The 18,143-nt window shown below is 42.1% G+C and overlaps 1 protein-coding gene across 9 annotated transcripts in view; it reads left to right on the top strand.

Annotated features, from left to right (window-relative positions):
• Positions 1-18,143, top strand: part of FAT3 (FAT atypical cadherin 3) — a 398,878-nt gene that overhangs the window by 66,520 nt on the left and 314,215 nt on the right. The window lies entirely within an intron of this gene.

The raw sequence follows: 18,143 nt of genomic DNA, 5'->3' as shown, positions 1-18,143 counted from the left end.
AGTTTGGTAGCATTTGGCAGAATTGGTGATCCCCGATAAACTGACCTGCTTGGCTATCACTAGAATTAAATTTGACCTTTGGAGACAAAACCATTGTTATCTGATACAAAATTTAGTCTTAGGGCAGGTAAAGTTTGAGTTTCGTTGTCACCAAATACGTGATTCTTTTGGATCTCTAAGAGAGACAATTAAAAATATAACTCTTCTGAACTTAGTTGTGGTTCTTCATACTATATGGCAATTTGCTCACCTCTTCTCAAAACTGGAAATCTTGGGCTTCCGTGGAGGCAGGAGAGCTGCGCTTCTGCCCAGATGTGCTCAGCTGTGCTCTGTGCGCTCTGCCTGTGCAGCAGTGCTGCTGTCCGGCGTGGCTCGGAGCAGGGAGCGGTGGCTGTGCCCGCACAGGACCCAGCTCCGTGCCGCCCGTGGCCGCGGGCAGCGGGACCGGCGGCGGCGGCGGCGGGTCAGCCGCTAGAGGGGAGGCGAGAGCCGCTTATCCCGGTGCCTGGCACCGCCGGGGAACACCGGGAGCCGCTTGTCCGCGGCTGGGTGTGCACCGAGCACGGACACGGCCGGCATCTCCTGCGTGCCGCGAACATGCGGCGGTGCTCGCTGGGGCGTAGTGTGGGCTGATACAGGTGCTCTTCGCAAGGAGCTTCCCGCTGCTGTGGTGGGTGGTGTCCTGAGACAGGTTTAGATGGAGCAGAAACGTGCCCACGCTTCGTGTGCGCTGGAGTTTCTGCCTGTGGACCTCTCTGTGCCTCTGTACACAGCCTTTCTCTCGCTGGGCTCCGGCCTGCAGAAGAGGAGGGGAGATGTCCTTGGTGGTCTTCAGCATCCTCATGAGAGGAAGCAGAGGGGCAGGCACTGATCTCTCTCTGGTGACCAGTGACAGGACAGAGGGAATGGCATGAAGCTGTGTTGGGCAGAGTTTAGGTTGGATATCAGGAAAAGGTTCTTCACCTAGAGGGTGGTTGGGCACTGGAACAGGCTCCACAGGGATGTGGTCACAGCACCAGCTTGGACAATGCTCTTAGGCATGTGGTCATATTCCTGGGGGGGGGGGGTGTCCTGTGCGGGGCCAAGAGATGAACTTGAGTGATCCCTCTGGGTCCATTCCAACTCAGGATATCCTATGACTTTTACCAGTAGTGATGATTTGGCACATAGATTTACCATAAGTTGTTTAATCCTTCTGTAGAGAACTTGTAGGCACACAGTTTGTGGTAATTGGGAGTGGGGCTGCGGCCGAGCCTCACCCCCAGTGGGCTACAGCTGTGCAGGGCAGGTGAGCAGCATTGGAGGTAGTGAGACCTGGAGTGCCCAGGTGTACTGAGCTCATCCCCAGTGGGCTACAGCTGTGAAAAGCAGGTAAGCAGCATTGGAGGTAATGAGATCTGGAGTGCCCAGGTGTACTGAGCTCATCCCCAGTGGGCTACAGCTGTGAAAAGCAGGTGAGCAGCATTGGAGATAGTGAGACCTGGAGTGCCCAGGTGTACTGAGCTCATCCCCAGTGGGCTACAGCTGTGAAAAGCAGGTAAGCAGCATTGGAGGTAATGAGACCTGGAGTGCCCAGGTGTACTGAGCTCATCCCCAGTGGGCTACAGCTGTGAAAAGCAGGTGAGCAGCATTGGAGGTAATGAGATCTGGAGTGCCCAGGTGTACTGAGCTCATCCCCAGTGGGCTACAGCTGTGAAAAGCAGGTAAGCAGCATTGGAGGTAATGAGATCTGGAGTGCCCTGACCAGTCAGGGAAGGGAACAGAGGGCACAGGTGCCATACATCAACATGAGGGGTATAAAAGGTTGGGCTAAAGAACAAGAAGGGCAGATGCCTGAAGTGTTCTGGAGTGATATGGTGTTGCTCTGTATGGGAGATGCCTGAAGCCTTCTGATGTGGTATGGCGTTACTTCTGTGTGGGTCAAAGCCTTCTGATGTTGTGTGTTGTCCTGTCAACTGTAGCATGTACTGTGGCGTATGCTGCGACAAGATCTGGTCTCTTGATTTTCAGGGATTGCTCTATGTGATGAGAATGGGCACAGTGGGAAGTGTCCTGTGTGGGGAAGTATAGGGCTGCGTGAAGATAGGAGAGCTCCCAGCCAGTGAGTCCTCCAAGTCAAGGTGAGGTTGTTTGGGGGTGGATGGGCAGTGCAGGAATTGCGTGCTTTGGGTGTTGGTGTATTATGGCAGTGCTGTAAATCTTGTTTTCATATGAGCCTAATTTTACTAAAAGTGGTGTCAGAGTCTTTTTAATAAGACATTATTATTTTGGCTTCAGTTTTGGGTTTTCTTGTTCTCTTATGTGCATGTGTAAAATGCAAAGCATATTTAATGAGGGAATACTTCAAATGCTTCCAAATTAATTAAAAACAGTTCCACATCTGGAATAAATCCAGTACCTTTTATGGATGGCTTCAACTTCACGATTTTTCCCTCCTGTGAGAAGCCTTGTGAGTATTCCTGTGCGGATGCTTGTGAAAACTGGAGTAGCAGAATCCAGGCTTATTTTACAAAGGAGAGAGAACTGGAACCCACAGAGATCAACAGAATCTTGGCCTTTATTCCAATAATACTGTAATACTAATGATACTATATGATAGGCCTGTATATGGTCAGGTTTTCTCAGGGTACCTTGTCTTGAAGGTAACTGCAAATCTTAATTAAAATTTGTTGTTTCTTGTGGTTCAACTGCTGTTTAAATACACACATGTTTCAGAGGGGATTGAATTAGGCACCACAAACAATAAAATAGGGTTTTTATAATAAGCTTTTTTTTTTCTTCTGCCTTCTCTGTCCCCAGAAGTAAAAAAAAAAAAGAGGTTTTTTTTCCTCTGTGAGAATGTTGTGATTTAAACTGACACAACTAAGTGACCTAAAGATAGGCTTATTGCATAGATAAAAAATGCAGGGTTGGGTTGTTTGAACTGCATTAGCATCAGAATAAGAAATGGCAGGGCAAGTTGGCTGAGGTGCCCATGCAGAACTGGGGAGGGTTGTTCTTTGGAAAGCTTCTGAGCTGGGAATTCTTTTCTGAGCCATAAATAAATAAATCTGTGTCCTGAACAGTTAATGAATGCAGGAGTCTGGGCAACTTTAAGCTGTTTGGGATATTTAAGAAACCCACATGGTGCCTTTGTTAGTATTGTTGATTTCAACTTTTTCACCTAATATTTTCATTTTAAGGTTTTTGTTGCATTGATTATTTTTTTTTACTTGCCTTATTTATGCTGAAAGATGCTGTTGATAATGTTTTTGCCAGCACTTTTCACTTTAACTCCCACAGCAGTTCTGTTGTGTGTTGCACCAGAATGCTGCCCCTGAAACACTTGCTTCTTGAGCTATGGATGGAGATTGCAGAATTTTGTGCATCGAGTACAAACTGGTCTTTGGAGTTGTCCTCTGGCTGCTTGTGCTGAGTCCTGTAGGGATGCCAAGAAAATTATCTTGCAGGGATCCTACTGTGATTGCATATACAGGTTTTCCAGGGGAACTTGGTGTGTTTTGCAGACCAAAGCTAGTTAAACCTCATGATGTTCATGACAGACAGATAAGCATAAACCACAATAAGTAAACTAAAACAGGAAGAGGTGAAGAACTCAAGTTTCCCATGGTAGTGAACAGTGACGTTCCCAGTGAACCAAGCTATAGGTGCCATTTACCTCTGAAAATGAGGATGCTATTGACTTGGCTGTAAGAGCTACCCTTTTGGCAGTGGATTTTGTGGAGGTAGTTAATATTTACAGTTTTAAATCTAGCACCTGCCTATTAAAGATTTAATTAATTAAAATTGCCTTAGCATTTCCTTGCTGCTGAGTTCTTGGTGAGTCTGCATAAGCAGTATCATCTTGGGAAGTTACTGAAATGTCCTCATGCCCTTCCAGACTTTTTTTTTAATTCAGAGTTTTCTGAATTAAGCAGCCCTGATTGGAATTGTAGCTTTTTGCATTAAGTAGAAAGTGACTGACAAAGATGTGCCAGCTCTCACAACACTGACAGGTTGTGACCATTACTGGGGTCTGACTTCATTGATGCAGTGTTTCTGGGTATTCCATCTTTGATGTGGCTTTTAAGAAAGGTTTGGTACTCTTGGCATTGCTGCTGTTGTGGCTGTTGATCATAGGCAAAAAAACCAAAAAAACAACAAAAAAAAACAAACAAAAAAAAAAAACACCCCAATGCTGGTGAAGTGGATGAGCTGACCATACAGTAAAATGGAATGGGAATGAGAAAGTTCACTCACTTAAATGCTTTGAGTGCACAGCTGCTTCGGGTACAAGAATACAGGGCAATGCCTTTAGAAAATAAAGGGTTTAGCCAGTCTGCTAATCAGATAATTATGGTGCTGTAAGCCAGATTTGTAGGTATATGATACAATGCAGAACTTCCCATTAAGACATGCTGTACAATTGGGATATACTGACAGAGAGAAAGTAGTGACAGAAAGCCATGGCCCTAACTTGTACAGCCTTTTAAGAAAGCATTTTAGGCATAGGAGCCAGTTGAAAGGTTAATTGGGCAAGATCTTTTTTGTGGTATGTGAAAGTGGGCTTTGGAGCTTGAGAAGAGAAGGCAGCAGGCAAAGCAGTGAGGTGTTCCAGGAGACGAAACTGTTCACGATGGAAAAAACAAGGACCATCCCTACACAGTCTGGAAGGGGGGAAGTGTAAAAAAAAGTATCAGAATATACTGAAGATGTGAAAGTTCTTTAAATGATACAAGACCCCTCCCCAAAACAGTGTGAGTGGAAAGAGCAGGGCAGACAAGTTACCTTTAGGCCTTACAGAGATGACAAGGGTTACGCTGGGAAAGGAGTAGTTTGGGAAGACAGAAGAGACAAGGTCTAAAAGAAGAGGGAGCATGAAGGTACTGGTGGAACCTCTTTTACCAAATTAGCATCCCTGAAAGCATCCAGGCTAGTGACAGAGTTCTCTTACTCTTTGTGTTGTTGGTCAGTCGTGTTAAAAAATGAGCCAAGAAGGAATGCAAAGGTCACATAGAAAGACTGTGGGGACATGTGGAGAAGCAGGGATGTTGAGGTGTGTGCTTCTATAAACATGTGACTCTTCCAGTCACACCTACTGGAAGAGCAGAGTACCAAAGTTCATCCTCAGCATGACAGAGTGGTTGAACCCACTAGGACTGCTTTATATTCAGTGGTTGTTGGGGGGAATAAGCTGCCACAGAAATTGTGAGAATAAATGAATGCTTGCTGAAATTGAGTTGAAAACCCATGGGTTTAGCAGGGTGCTCTAAGTGCTAACACCAAAAGCAGGAGTTAATTTTGCGTTGGTTTCCTTACTGTAGCCTGCCTTCCTACGAAATATCCCAGAGCATGAGCTGTTGATATTGGAGCATAAGTATTCATTTTCCAATTAATTTTAATAATGTGGACATGAGTCAATATGCAGTAGTGCTTGGTGCCAATGAAGTGGATTTCAGACCAATGGGGTCTGGAGAAGAGTGCAGTTTCAGTATTTCTCCTGTTGCACATTTCAGTTTGCTGAGAACTTGGGGCAAAGGACAGCATCTCTTCTTCATTTGTTGCTGGTTATGTGGTTTAATTGATTTAATTAATTTAAATATTAATTTAATTAATAAGTGCCCATCATTACTTAACAACTCCCATGAAGGTGAATACAAGCTTAGAGAAATTGTCAGCTCTGCAGAGGAGCTCTGTAACCAGATGCTAAAAGGGGGCAGTTCATGCACAGGAAACAAAAGGGTCCTTTATGTAAAAGCAGCTTGTTAGCTTTTTGTTTTTAAGCTGTAGCATGTCTAAGCGATCAGGGTGTCACACACTAATAAACTGGCCAGTTCTCTGGAGCAGACATTCTTGGTGGTGATTTAGAAGGTGCATTTATACAGTAGTCTCCAACTTCATTACTACGCTGTTTCCTTGGTTACTGAACGTTTTGCATATAATTATGAGAGGGACTTTAACAATGCTTCGTGGTTCTAATGGTTTTAATAAAAGTTTTTCATATTACTTGGTTAGCGAGTCTCTTTTTCCTTTAATATTCTGTACTCAAGAGGAAGAACAAAAGGAAGTGATTCTTGTCAGCTAATTTGCACAAATTCTTTTGAGCCAAGAACAGGTTTTATTTTTTAGAGTGTGGAAATCCTGCATGCTATTTCTGGAATTATGTTGCTGAATGGGTTGTAAATAGGGGTTAGAGTGCTACTATTCATTGTAACATGGAATTCACACTGTTTGGGAACAATTTTACAATAGTAAAGAAAAAGCTGTTTAAATGCTGGGCAGTAAGCAAAACTTGTTATGGGTGTGAAAGCATTTAAATACTTCATGTGTCTATTTAAGGCTTGGGTATTTTGATAGTGTTCAGTATGTTTCACAAAGGTACTTTCTGCTCTTTACACACCATCTTGGTTGCCTCAACTCCGGCTGTTGTTTAACAAACAGTTTGAGCTGCCATGGACATGGAAAGGATCCTGCCTGCCCCAGGCACCCGTTCCCATCTCCCTCCCTCCCTTTTGTTCACAGGCATATTTGCAATAGGGCAGCTCAATCCCCACTGAGAACAAAATCAACAGAAAACAAATAAACAAAACCCAAACTAAACCAAATCAACAGTAACAAAGACAAAACCATGCATACACACACAAACAGCAAAAAATAAAAACACAAAAAAAAAAAAAACCAAACCAACACGAAAAAGCAAGGGGATTGAGCCTTGGACAGCTGCTTTGGTGGCCACGGTGGCTTATCCTGCTGTAAAGTGATCACCAGGCTGTGGCATGAAAGGATTATGCCTGAATATAATTATGTTTAGTTGTGCAGAGTGTCTGCAACTCTTGCAAAGAAGTTGTTAGGAGCCTCCAGGCTGTGGTGCCCAGGCTCACATGGTGATGCATTGTCTGTTGTGGCCCTTAACTGATGCTGCACATGGGCATGAAGCTCAGTGTGTTACCGCCATGATTTTTGCACATCTCATTGTTCCACTGGCTGCAGAGGATGTTTTCATATGCACTTGAGGAACATCTGCTTGGGAGCAGTATTTTTGCATGTCAAAAAAAGAATTAATGCTTTCGTGTTCTTCAAGACTCTGTTAGACCTTGGGGTATTCCCTAGAAACACAGCAACAAAGGTTTAAACTCTGAAATGTCTGTAACTGTCACAGGCTGTGTAGTTACATGAGGTATGAGGGCAGCTGGGCGTGATGAAATGTGCTGTACATGTGTATGTACACCCTCACTCAAACTACAAGTGTGCTCTCCTCCTGGTTTCAAGTTCAAAATGTGTGTTTTTTAGTGTTGAAAGAACTACTTTATATTCCTACTGATGCTTTTTCTTCAAAGAAACAATATATTGTGTAGATTTCATTTAATCAAATAAAAGCATTTTTCCAAAAGCCAGAGAATACAAAATTTAATAAAGTGGCATTTGAAGATAAATTCTAGGGATGCATATGAGAAGGTTTTTTAACAGTATACTCAGTTTTATTGAAGTCCTCACAGTAGCCTTCATATGCCAAAAGCTGTTGGCAGTCTTTTCCTATCAAAGTGGTACAGAACAATATTATATACAGATATTTTGTCCTTACCCACAGTAGTTTCACAAGTGAGGCATGCTGCTTTTTTCCCCCCTTAGTTGTGGATTTGTACATTTGCTTTGTAACCTTATACACTACTATTTTATTTTTTTCCCCCTACATGGTTTTATCTTACAAACACAGAGGAAACAGGTTAAATTATTCCAATGATGCTGATCTTTAACCTGATGCTCTCTGAAACAACTCTTTTTGGTTTTTTACCTTTCTGGAGATTGCAGGGGTCGGGTTGAAATGGCAGCTGACTTTCAGTCAGTGCATGGTGGAGCCTGAGGAAGAGCTATTTGCAAGTAGTGCCTTGTTATGTGGAACTTCATTTTAAACTGAGGTTTCAAATTCAGGAGCAGCGAGCCTTGCTGGGCATGAGTTAAGAGTTGTTATTTAGGCTGGAATCCTTTTTATTTCATGTGGGAAGTTTTCCCCTTCTCTTGTCAGAAGAATGGTAAGAGAATGGTGAATATTTAGCCTGAGTTTGCTTCTGTGGGATGCTGTAAGAGGGAACATCCATGTACCTTTGCCTGCCACAGCTCCTCGGAGCTGCACACCATCACAGCACCTTTGGGATGAGGCTGGAGTGATGGAGCAGTATGGCATAGCCATGCCTGGGATTTGAGGGAACAGGTAGGATGATATGGGGGTGCTAGCACTGATTACTCCCCTCTGGGTGAGCAAACAGAAGATGTAGAGCCAGTGACTGACTATGTTTCGGGAACATGGATCAGCAGCTTGAGGACATGAGGTGGATGTTCAGCATGTGATGTGGTCACTTCACTGGGAATTTCTCTGCTTGTCAAAGTGTCTGGGGGATGGGGTGGCTCTACTAGGAAGATTCATCCACAGGAACCTGGTGTGGTACCAGCAGGAAGGGAGCAGACCAAGGAGTCTGACAATAAACTGATTCACAGGAGGGAGACATGATGAATTTGTGGTCTGGGGGACAGGGCCTGACCTTGCCTTGCACGTTTAGGTGATTTACTCCAGCCAGTGTTTGGTGTGCATACCCAGGATTTGGGAGCACAGGCTTTGCAACTTGACCTTTGGCTGCATGTGATCCCTTCTCCAGGAGAGCAAATAGAAAAGGGTGAGACATTGAGATGGGGCTGTTCTTCTTGGTGGCTGCCACTGTAAACAACATAATGGAGTCATAACACTGTTGTTGATGTTGTTGGTGTTATTATTACTACCTCTGCCTTACTCATCTCCAGTTCATGATCAGTGTCCACTTAACTTTCCAAGATCTACATGTAATTTTGAAGATGAAACCCAAACTCCTAACCAAGCCTGAACTCCTGACCTGTGAATAAATGATGAGTTTTGAATGGCAGCCGTGGCAGTGGTGGTGGGAAACACAACCGTATGACCCTCTGTTTTGGGAATTTAGGCCATAAATGCTGGTGAGTATTGCTTTGTAGGGAAGCCTTCCTGCCCTAGATTTTGCAAGTACCAAGGGCAGCGTAGCAAGGCAGTGAAAGCTGGAGTATGTGGGGAAGGTCTCCTGTGTACCCCAGAGCAATGGGCTTGAGATGCTGTTCCTGTTTCCTCAGCTGGAAATGGGCTAAGTGTGCCCTAACCTGACCTTCAAGTATGCATGAAAATCAGGGACCTCAAGGGCATTGCTGTCAGGGCAGGTGGAGGCACTTCAGAGTCAAAGTTTATGTGACAGCCAGTGAGTGTGGGTGCCTCAGTCCAGTCAGTACCCATGGGGATTTCAGGAGGTAGATAGCAGTCTGCCATGGAAGTTCGTTCCTGCTTCCCAGTGTGCCTGGTTGTGAGGCTCTCCATGAAGCCTGGCTGCTGTGCTTGTTTGAAGTGCATTTCATAGAGAAAGGGCTGAGCATAGCTCAATATGGCTGTTTCCTTCGGGTTTCCATGCACTGCTCCTGTAGATATTTGAGGAACATGCTTCTCTAAAGGGAAGCATGGATCTCTGTCAGTGAGGAGAGCTAAAAAAGGCTGAGCATCTTTTTTCTTTTTCAAATTTTATGTGATTTTGACATTTGAAACTGGATCATAAATGAAAATACACTTTTTCTGTGGTTCTGCTTCTTATGCCAAATATTTTAAAGGCACTTTTCCAAGGTGATTATCAGAAATATGCATTAAGAGATACCTCGTTTAATCTAACATACGCTGATTGCCATGAAGATATTTTCAACAGATACTCTGCCATGGTGTCTGTTATTCTTCAGGACATGAATAACTGCTGGACTGTAGATGACTCTGTGGGTAACTGGTGGCTTATGGGTAACCTCTTTTCTGGCACAGAAATAATGGGTTGTTTGTTCCTTCAGTTGAAGTCCTGATGTGTTTTGATGTTTCTGATTTACATTTTTAGCACTGTTCCTGATACCATTCAGTGTTCTGTGAACAGTCTTTAAACTTGGTGTTTATTTTGGAGCACTGGTTTTCCAGCAAACAAATATGTGATTAGCAATTAATGGTTTTGCTATAAATAAACAAAAGTGAACAGTTTAGCTTTAAATAGTGATCTGTGCTCTGTGGAGCTGTTAATTGAGCCGTGTCTGCAAAGTTGAACCTTTCCAAACACGCAACTGACTTTGAGGGACTCCCAGCTGTGGTGACTGAGCTGGCCGAGTTGGAAAGCTGAAGCTGTGGTGGTTTCAGTTAATGTATGGTTAGCTGAAAAGTGGTTATCATCTCAAATACCTGTGCATGAGCTGACCATTAGAGGGGGGGCAGAATTGTGGTTTCAGTACAGATGAAATACTTGAATGTGGAAGGAGTTCCAGCATGCTGAAGACTTCCAGTGCTGTGCTTTTCCCTTGAAGGCTGTTCTCTGAGTGGTGGTGACTGGTGGAGGTGGCATCACAGAGCCTCTTCCACACAGCCAAGACAGATCTGTCTCTCCAAGTGCCACAAGCACTCCCTCGTGTGCATCAAAAATAGTATATTTTTATATTCTCTTCAAAATAATTGCATTTAGCACCTTGTATGGATTTGGGCATTTCTAATGCAGATAGCTGTCCAAGACCAGCTTTGTTGGAGAGCTTTTCTTCTTGCAGTGATTGAACCTTAACACATGAGCTGGAAGGAAATTTCTAGGTTTTTCTCAGAACTGTTAGGTTTAAGGCTGACTCCATCTACTTTTCTATTTCCCACATGATGTCTGCAGTATGTATTCCACTTATCTGAGATAAAGTATGATTTATTTGACCTGGTGTAGCTGTGCATTGCTTTTTACTTAGGCGGGTTAACCTACTACTATGGCCAGAGCTGGATGTAATTTTAAAAACTAATGGCAAGAGCCCTCTCTCTAAATATTGCCTCTTAAAACAAATGACAAAATTTCTGATTTTTTTTCAGAAAAACTTGGAGAGCAGCCACTGTATTTATCAACAATCCTTTTTTTTTTGTTTTCTGCTTTCTGTTTTCTTATGAACGCTTATGGACTTTTACAGTTTGTCCAAGTTTTTGGAGACTCTTTCATGAGAGACAGATTTTGGGGGGCTGTCTTTCAGAAAGGTGGCTGCTCTGCAGTGCCTAGAAGCCAGATCCATGTAGAGATCTCTAGCTGGTTGTAGACAACTCTGGTGTGTTGCTCCAGAAGCAGCTCCATGTCAGCCTGTGACACAGCAGCAAGTGCCAACACCTTGCAGATTCCTGCCCTACTGAAAGAATAATGTTCATTGCTAAATCTAGGTTTTGTTCTCAAATCTCAGATTTGTTGAGAATCTCAATCAAAATATTTTCTCCTTCCACTTCCATCATGATCTCTTTCTATTGCTGCGTGTCACAGCTCTCTTAAAAAGACATGGCACTGCAAAACAAATGATCCAATTCCTAGCCTCAATAAAGGTTTTTTATCTTTTTTCTTTCTTCCTGACTAAGTTAGTAAGATCAAGCTAGTTTTCAAGTGACTGTTCTGTTTAATTGTGTTTTTATTTAAAGGCACCTGGCTACATTCATATGTCTTCTTTGGTGTAGAGTAAAAAGCTTTATCCTACAGTCTCTTTGTAAAGTCCTTCCTGGACTATCAAGATTTTGATTTGGCATCTCATAATCATAGAACCATAGAATGGTTAGGGTTGGGAGAGATCTTTAAATATCATCTAGTCCAACCTGACAGTGTTTTTCCTTAACCTCCATTTTATGTTGTGTGTTTTACATTGTGCTGTCAACGGTGAAGAAGCTTTTGTATATGTATCTCTATTTTCAATCTCCCTTCATTTGCCCATCTATGAAGGCCTGGACCATTTGAGCTGCTCTGCCTCCCCACACAGAGGGTCTGAGGGAGATATATGGTATTTTTTTCCTTTGAGAGTAACAGCTTTCTGCTGTTCTTATACCTACATACCTATTTATGGCCCTGGAAACAGTAGTTGTAAATCTCATGGACTTCTTTCTTACTATAAACTATATCCAAATAGTTTATACAAGCCTCTGCAAGCTGTCAGAAGGAGTATGTGCAGTACCCCAAACACAGAGCAGACTGGAGGCAGCAACCAGCAGCAGCTGGGGCTAGCCGGTGTGAGTTTGCAGGTAAACAACCATGGAAGAGAGTTCATGGTGGGAGCTGAGCCTTGTGTGGCAAAGGTGGAATATGCTTTTTAAGCTGCAGGTACATCACCTTCAGGTACATTAGTGCTGCAGCTCAAAAAGTGCTTATTTCATTGCTGTGTTTAACCAGATATTGTAAAAAGCTGAGATTCAGATTGCTCTAGGGTTTTGTACAAAGACCATCTTGTCTCAATTGTTGTATTGTTATTATTATGTAGCATTATTATTTGCATTATGGTAAGGGTGGAGTTGCAAAAAGCCCAGTCAAATCACTGCTCAACTCCTACTGTATGCAGCTGGAATGTGCCCCAAGGCAGGCTGTACTCCTTCTCCCCATCCTCAGCAGCCTCTGGGTGTATGAGTAGAGCTCTTGCCGCTAAGGATCAGAAGTGCAGCTTGGTAAAAAGCTGGCTGCTTGGAGGGGATCCAAATTTACTTGTGGTGAAGGGAGAACTGGGGAAAGACCAGCAGTGACAGAAGTGGGACTCATTAATGCTGAATTTTTGCTCCTGACATTACACCTTGAAAGAACTTCCAAGCTAGGACTCCTTGGACGGGGGTCAAAGTAGGTTTATGAATAATACATAAGGGGAAAAAAAAAAAAAAAAAAGAAAGGCCAGATAAGCAAGAAATAGTATCACTGAATTTGTTCCAAAAGGAAGCCCCTGTGAAAATAACTGGCTCATTTTGATACTGTCCCAAAGCATCCCCATTTTACAGTGACTAAGAAGCAGGAGCCAGGGGGATTTGAGATACACAAAGCGTGAAAACTGGATGGCAGCCTTTGTTTCCCTGGAGGCAGACCACCAAGGGACAAGCTCAAATCCTTTTGTAAGGTGGCTCCCAGGAATTCACTTTGGACAGATCTCACATGGTGGCAAATTATTCCTCTCTCCTCCTACATTTTCCTCAAGCCACGTTTCAGCCTCGAGGGGAAAGGGAGAGTCCAACAGACCCTTTGCACCCTTTATTTGGGAAGAAAAATGATGCTCAGTCCCTGCTTGCAAGTGGAAGCATTTGCTGATGAACTGATACTTGGCAAAAATTGGTGTTGTATGGAAAAAATCCCCAGCACCTGCTAGCAAAACAAAGTTATTCATAGCATACGGCTGGGTGGCTAAATCTTCACTTCCTAGGGACGGCCTGAATTACACTTGCTACACGCTGAGCAGCCTGTCTCCCGTGTGGAATGACATGCAGGCAGCAGGAGGATTTGCAGCTCTGAGAAAGGTTAGGATTTATAGTGCTGTCTCTTGCAAGGGCTTACTCTGCAGAAATGATCCTTTTGTCTTCACCTTCTCTTTTGGGGATAAACACATCATGATATAATCATATATATGGAAAAGCAGATCTTCGTGCTCATCGGGGAGCAGGTAGCTCCATGAATATATCTCCTGTTGTAAATCTGTCAGTGTCAGTAAGGTTTTTTTGCCTCCTGCCTAGACTTGAACACAAATCTTCAATTCATTTCTGTGTGGCGCATGTTCTAAATTCCTATTCTGTATTCTGACTTCTTTTCCTGGCCAGTAAATTGTTAGCCTTTCCTAACTGGGTGAATTATTGTGGAGTGCAAGGAAATTGTCTGGCTAGGGGGAAGTGTTGTTCCAACATACTTTTTTCCCTTACTCACTATTCATTTGACAACATGCTAATGATATTGCCTGTGTAATGAGAGGAGAGTTAAAAAATCCATGTCTCTCTCTAGTCTGTTTCAGCTTTGCAGGTAGACCTTGGTCTTTAAACTCCTAGATCAATATCTTCCATTTGCCCAAATAATAATTTCCATGAGTTCAGAAGAGGTTTCAATGGTTCTGTGCTATGGAAGAGACTTCTTCCAAGATGGCACTGACATACATGGACTCTCACCTCCTGGTTGCAATATTGACAACAGATTTGTTGACAATTCTTTTTCTATCACTGATGCAGCTTGATGAAAGCCTTTCATAGGTGACAACTGCAAACTTACCACAATGCTTTGCAATCTTCCCTGTATCCTTTTTGCAAATCCTAATGGTCTGGTCATGCAGAAGTTTCTGTGTAGTCAAATTGCTGTTGTTGATAGAAAAGAATACTGAGAAGAGGTTTCATGCCTTGTGTTTTGATGGTTAGACCATGAAAAAAGATTAGCTGTTTTTGAAGTTGACGTTTAAATGGCAGGAGTTGCCTTGAAAGACTAAGGCCACTTCCAAAGAAATCAACAGCTTCTGTTCCTAGAGTACATGCATGACTTGTCTACATACTATTTAGACTTCATGTGCATGTGATGTTACTGTTCTTCTGCTTCCCAAAAATACCTTTACGTTTTCAAATACACTGTTTTTGCTGTAAAACTGCTTAGAGAATTGTGGCAACTCTCTCAAAGAAGTCATAGTAATTTCAAATTGTAGTATTTGTCCATACCATGAGGTCTCCAATCCTGTCCTGTGTGAGGAGACATGCGTCCTTTCCCAGCTTCACCAAGAGAAATGCAAATTAGGATGAAAACCTTTCAGTCAAGGTTTCTTGACCCCTTTTTTTCCACCGTACGCATAGGTGCATAAATACCTCGACTCTAAGAAATGTATCTGAAGTTGAGAAACTGTTTTATACTTCTCATAGCCTAGAGCTATATATGAGCTCCATTGGGTTCTTCACCCTTCACTGAAGCTGGACATTAAAGCACAAATGAGTTTCTTCTGTTTTCAAAGGACATGTTAAAAAGTCTTTAATGGTTGTTTCGTATTAGCTAGTCACATTGCCTGAATTAATTTGCTTGATGGCCAGCTGGAAACATGCTCTCAGATTATAACTGGGCTTGGAGGCGCAGTAGGGAGAGAGGAGGCGGCTCTTTTGTTATCCCTTCTGTCGCCTGCTAAAAGCTTATTCCTCCTGTTTGCTGAAGAAATTTGCCTGCTATATTCCTTACATTCTATAAAAGATCTTTTGGCTTTTGTTTACCCAAGAGACATATGCACTGTTTTCTTTTTCAAGTAGTTTATGGTTTGGAGATCTTTAGAATTAGAAAAATTAGCCTAGGGAGAGGGAGTCAAACCAAGGAACAGATAACACTTGTTTCATATCTGCACATTGAGTTAGAGCCACATTTTTGGTGTGTAGGAATCCTGGCAGTTTCTGGGACTTCAGTCTTCCTCTCTGTCTGGTGGGGTGTTATGTTTGGATGCGGCCCAGACTGGAGGTTGCCAGAGCCAAGATGAGATAAAGGAATGATGATCATACCTCTCTCAATTCCTCTAAGGAGCACCAGCCGCCTACAGGTCCTTGCAGCTATTCTGCAAGGTTTGGGTCACATAGTTAGCCAACTTTGTTCAAGGAGCAAAGGAAAATTACTCAAATGATGAATTCAATTTCAAATCATAGACTATGTTCAAGTTTATTTTAAAGAGTATTAAAAATCAAGACACACTGTTCTTTTTTTTCCATTTTTCCTTTGCACTTCAAGGCCAGAGTATTTTATGAGAGCTAGAGTGGACTAGATTCTGGACTCCTATATTGTGTTGTTTTTTTCACTTTGTTGGGTAGTTAGAAGGGAATTGTTCCCTTTAAGTCTCTGCTGCTATTGTAGAGCAGTTTTCCTCTCTCAGAAAGCTTTTACCTTTTCCCCTGTTTCCTTTTCCCCTAATTTCCTTTCCCCCCGCGCCCCCCCCCCCCCCCCCTTTTTATTTCCTTCATACTAACCATGCTGAGCAGTACTGGGGAATTTTTTTTTAGTTACTCCTGCCCAAACATTTTTAAATCAAGCAAAAGTAATCACAACCTTTCTCTTCACTTTAAACATAACATTTTTTGACAAGAAGTGCCTTTAAAGAAATGCCTCCTAATTTGCGGTGGGTTGCTTTGTACTTTGTTTCTGTAACCTATCTCGTTACATTTCCTGTGTGTTAAGTATGTATGTATTATGAACTCCTAAAAACAAATATCCCAGAAGAAAGGAATCAGTAAGTGAATAAAACATTCTTGGGTTGCCCAAGTGGCAGCTTAATAGCTCATCCATTGGGACTTTCATATAATATAATGGTGATAGCCATATAAATATATGGATAGATGAATAACTTCAATGGGGAGCTTGTTACAGCTCTGCATACCACATTTGAGATGAAATCAAACTCTGAAAGTGCTGCCTGATGTGAAGGTCCAATTTTTCCAGTGGCAACCATGAAATTCTACATAAAAATACATAATCTGTGTGTCTCTGTATATATTTGTACACATAGCTAAAATATGCTTTCAATAGCACACTCTCACATATACATATGCTGCTTCTAGGTGGAATTTAGTGTTTCAGGACTAATATTGATTGCATTGAACCTCTAAAATTTGGTGGACTATTGACATGACTGAGTTTGCAGCAGTGTGTTTGAGATTAGGTCTTAGCTCCAGCTTTCCTTAAAAATGATAAGATAAATGGAATAGGAGCATAAGGTTGTCATGTTATATTGCCTAGGATATACACAACTTTTTCATTAGGTTCCCCTAATCACAGAGCTTTGTAAATAATCTGCTTTGATGCCTGTCTGCCACAGCAGTCTGAAACCTGGGGTAGGGCTGAAAGTAAAGTTTCAAATAATTTCTTTTTTTAGCAATGATATTCTCAGGAAAACTGATTACCAGTTATGCTGGACTTGAAAACCTGATGTTGATGACCCTGAAAGGTAGAGAGAAACCAGCTCATGCTGGACTATGGCATGGACAGGATAAAGTAGACCACCAAATGAGACAAATAGTATAAGACAATTCATTTCCTTACTTCAGAGAGTAGGAAAATTAATTTCTAGGAAGTTGCTGAACTGTAGTGAAAAGAAATCTAGATGCTCATATGAAACATGACATCAGTCTTTTTAGTGAGTCAGCAAAAATTCTCTCTCTTAGCAGGGGGAGAGATGAGTATTGTGGTGTAGACAAAGGATGCTGAAGTGCTCTTCATGAAAGGCATCAATGCAGTGATTGTCTGTTGATTATTTTAATAATGCACATCAGAGAATAGGTCCGGCCCTTTATTTTCCCATGAGCTGTGTCTCATTAGAATTTCTCATTTCATTGGCTGAATTTCCTCAACAGTTCATTGTATACTCTGTGTGTGTGTGTGTGTATGTATGTATATATATATAAAATACAGCTAGCATAATCTCCCACACTAGTCTGAAGCAACAGCTTTTACTTTCAGTACTCAGAAGTGATCCCATAAAGCCCCATGAAAATAAGGGACTTTGATATTTTCATACTGGTGGATTAAATTGATGAATATTTGTTGTGCTGAACAATAAGTTGCCACTGCTGGTCTTTCAGCTGAATGAAATGGTAACAACAATAAAATAATCTTTCCTGTGTGAAGTAGACTAATTCCATCCTGGGACTTCTGGAGGTGAACCTGTTCCCTCATGTACCCTAGGCATATTGGAGAATTGTACTTACTTGATGTATGAACCATATGGAACAAGATGTTACTCACAGGACTCACATGCTATGCGCACAGTAATTGAGTGGGCATATTCAGGAAAGGAACTGCCACAAATTATATTTGCTGGCTACTGGGGAATGCAGGTCCAGAAGTTGATATAATCTTACATTTTTATTCTCTTTTTAAAGAGTTTATTTCCTTTTTTTTTTTTTTTTAATAGAAAAGAAAATAAGAAGGAAACAAAGGTAGGGGGAGAACTGCATGTGAAAATAAGTGTAGTGGAAGATGAGTGCTTTGACAGGCACTTGGGAGAATTGACCAAATTGATTAGTGTGTTAAAAAATGGGGTATAGGCTGTGGGATCAGGATCTTGTGCTGATGTGGACATTGCAACAGCAGCATGATAAATTGTTTGTTGTTAGTACTGAAACTGCAGTAGTCCCTCTGTTACATTGGAGGTGATAACTAATATGAATTCATACTTCAAAACTTGCATGCAATTTATAAATCTCCTTGGGGAAGTTGAAATCTTGTTGGAAGTTTAAATTAACCTGTGTCATTGACAACTTTTCCTATCCTTTCCCTCCCTGTATTCTAGCTTGGAGAAAACTACATTTCCAAGTAGCTTTTAAACAACAATGAGAACAATGTTTGTGTGCAGTG

Source organism: Anomalospiza imberbis, chromosome 2 (genome assembly GCF_031753505.1).
Source record: "Anomalospiza imberbis isolate Cuckoo-Finch-1a 21T00152 chromosome 2, ASM3175350v1, whole genome shotgun sequence".
NCBI lineage: Eukaryota > Metazoa > Chordata > Aves > Passeriformes > Viduidae > Anomalospiza > Anomalospiza imberbis.
Note: the sequence above shows the minus strand (reverse complement) of the source record. Positions and strands in the feature narration are given on the sequence as shown.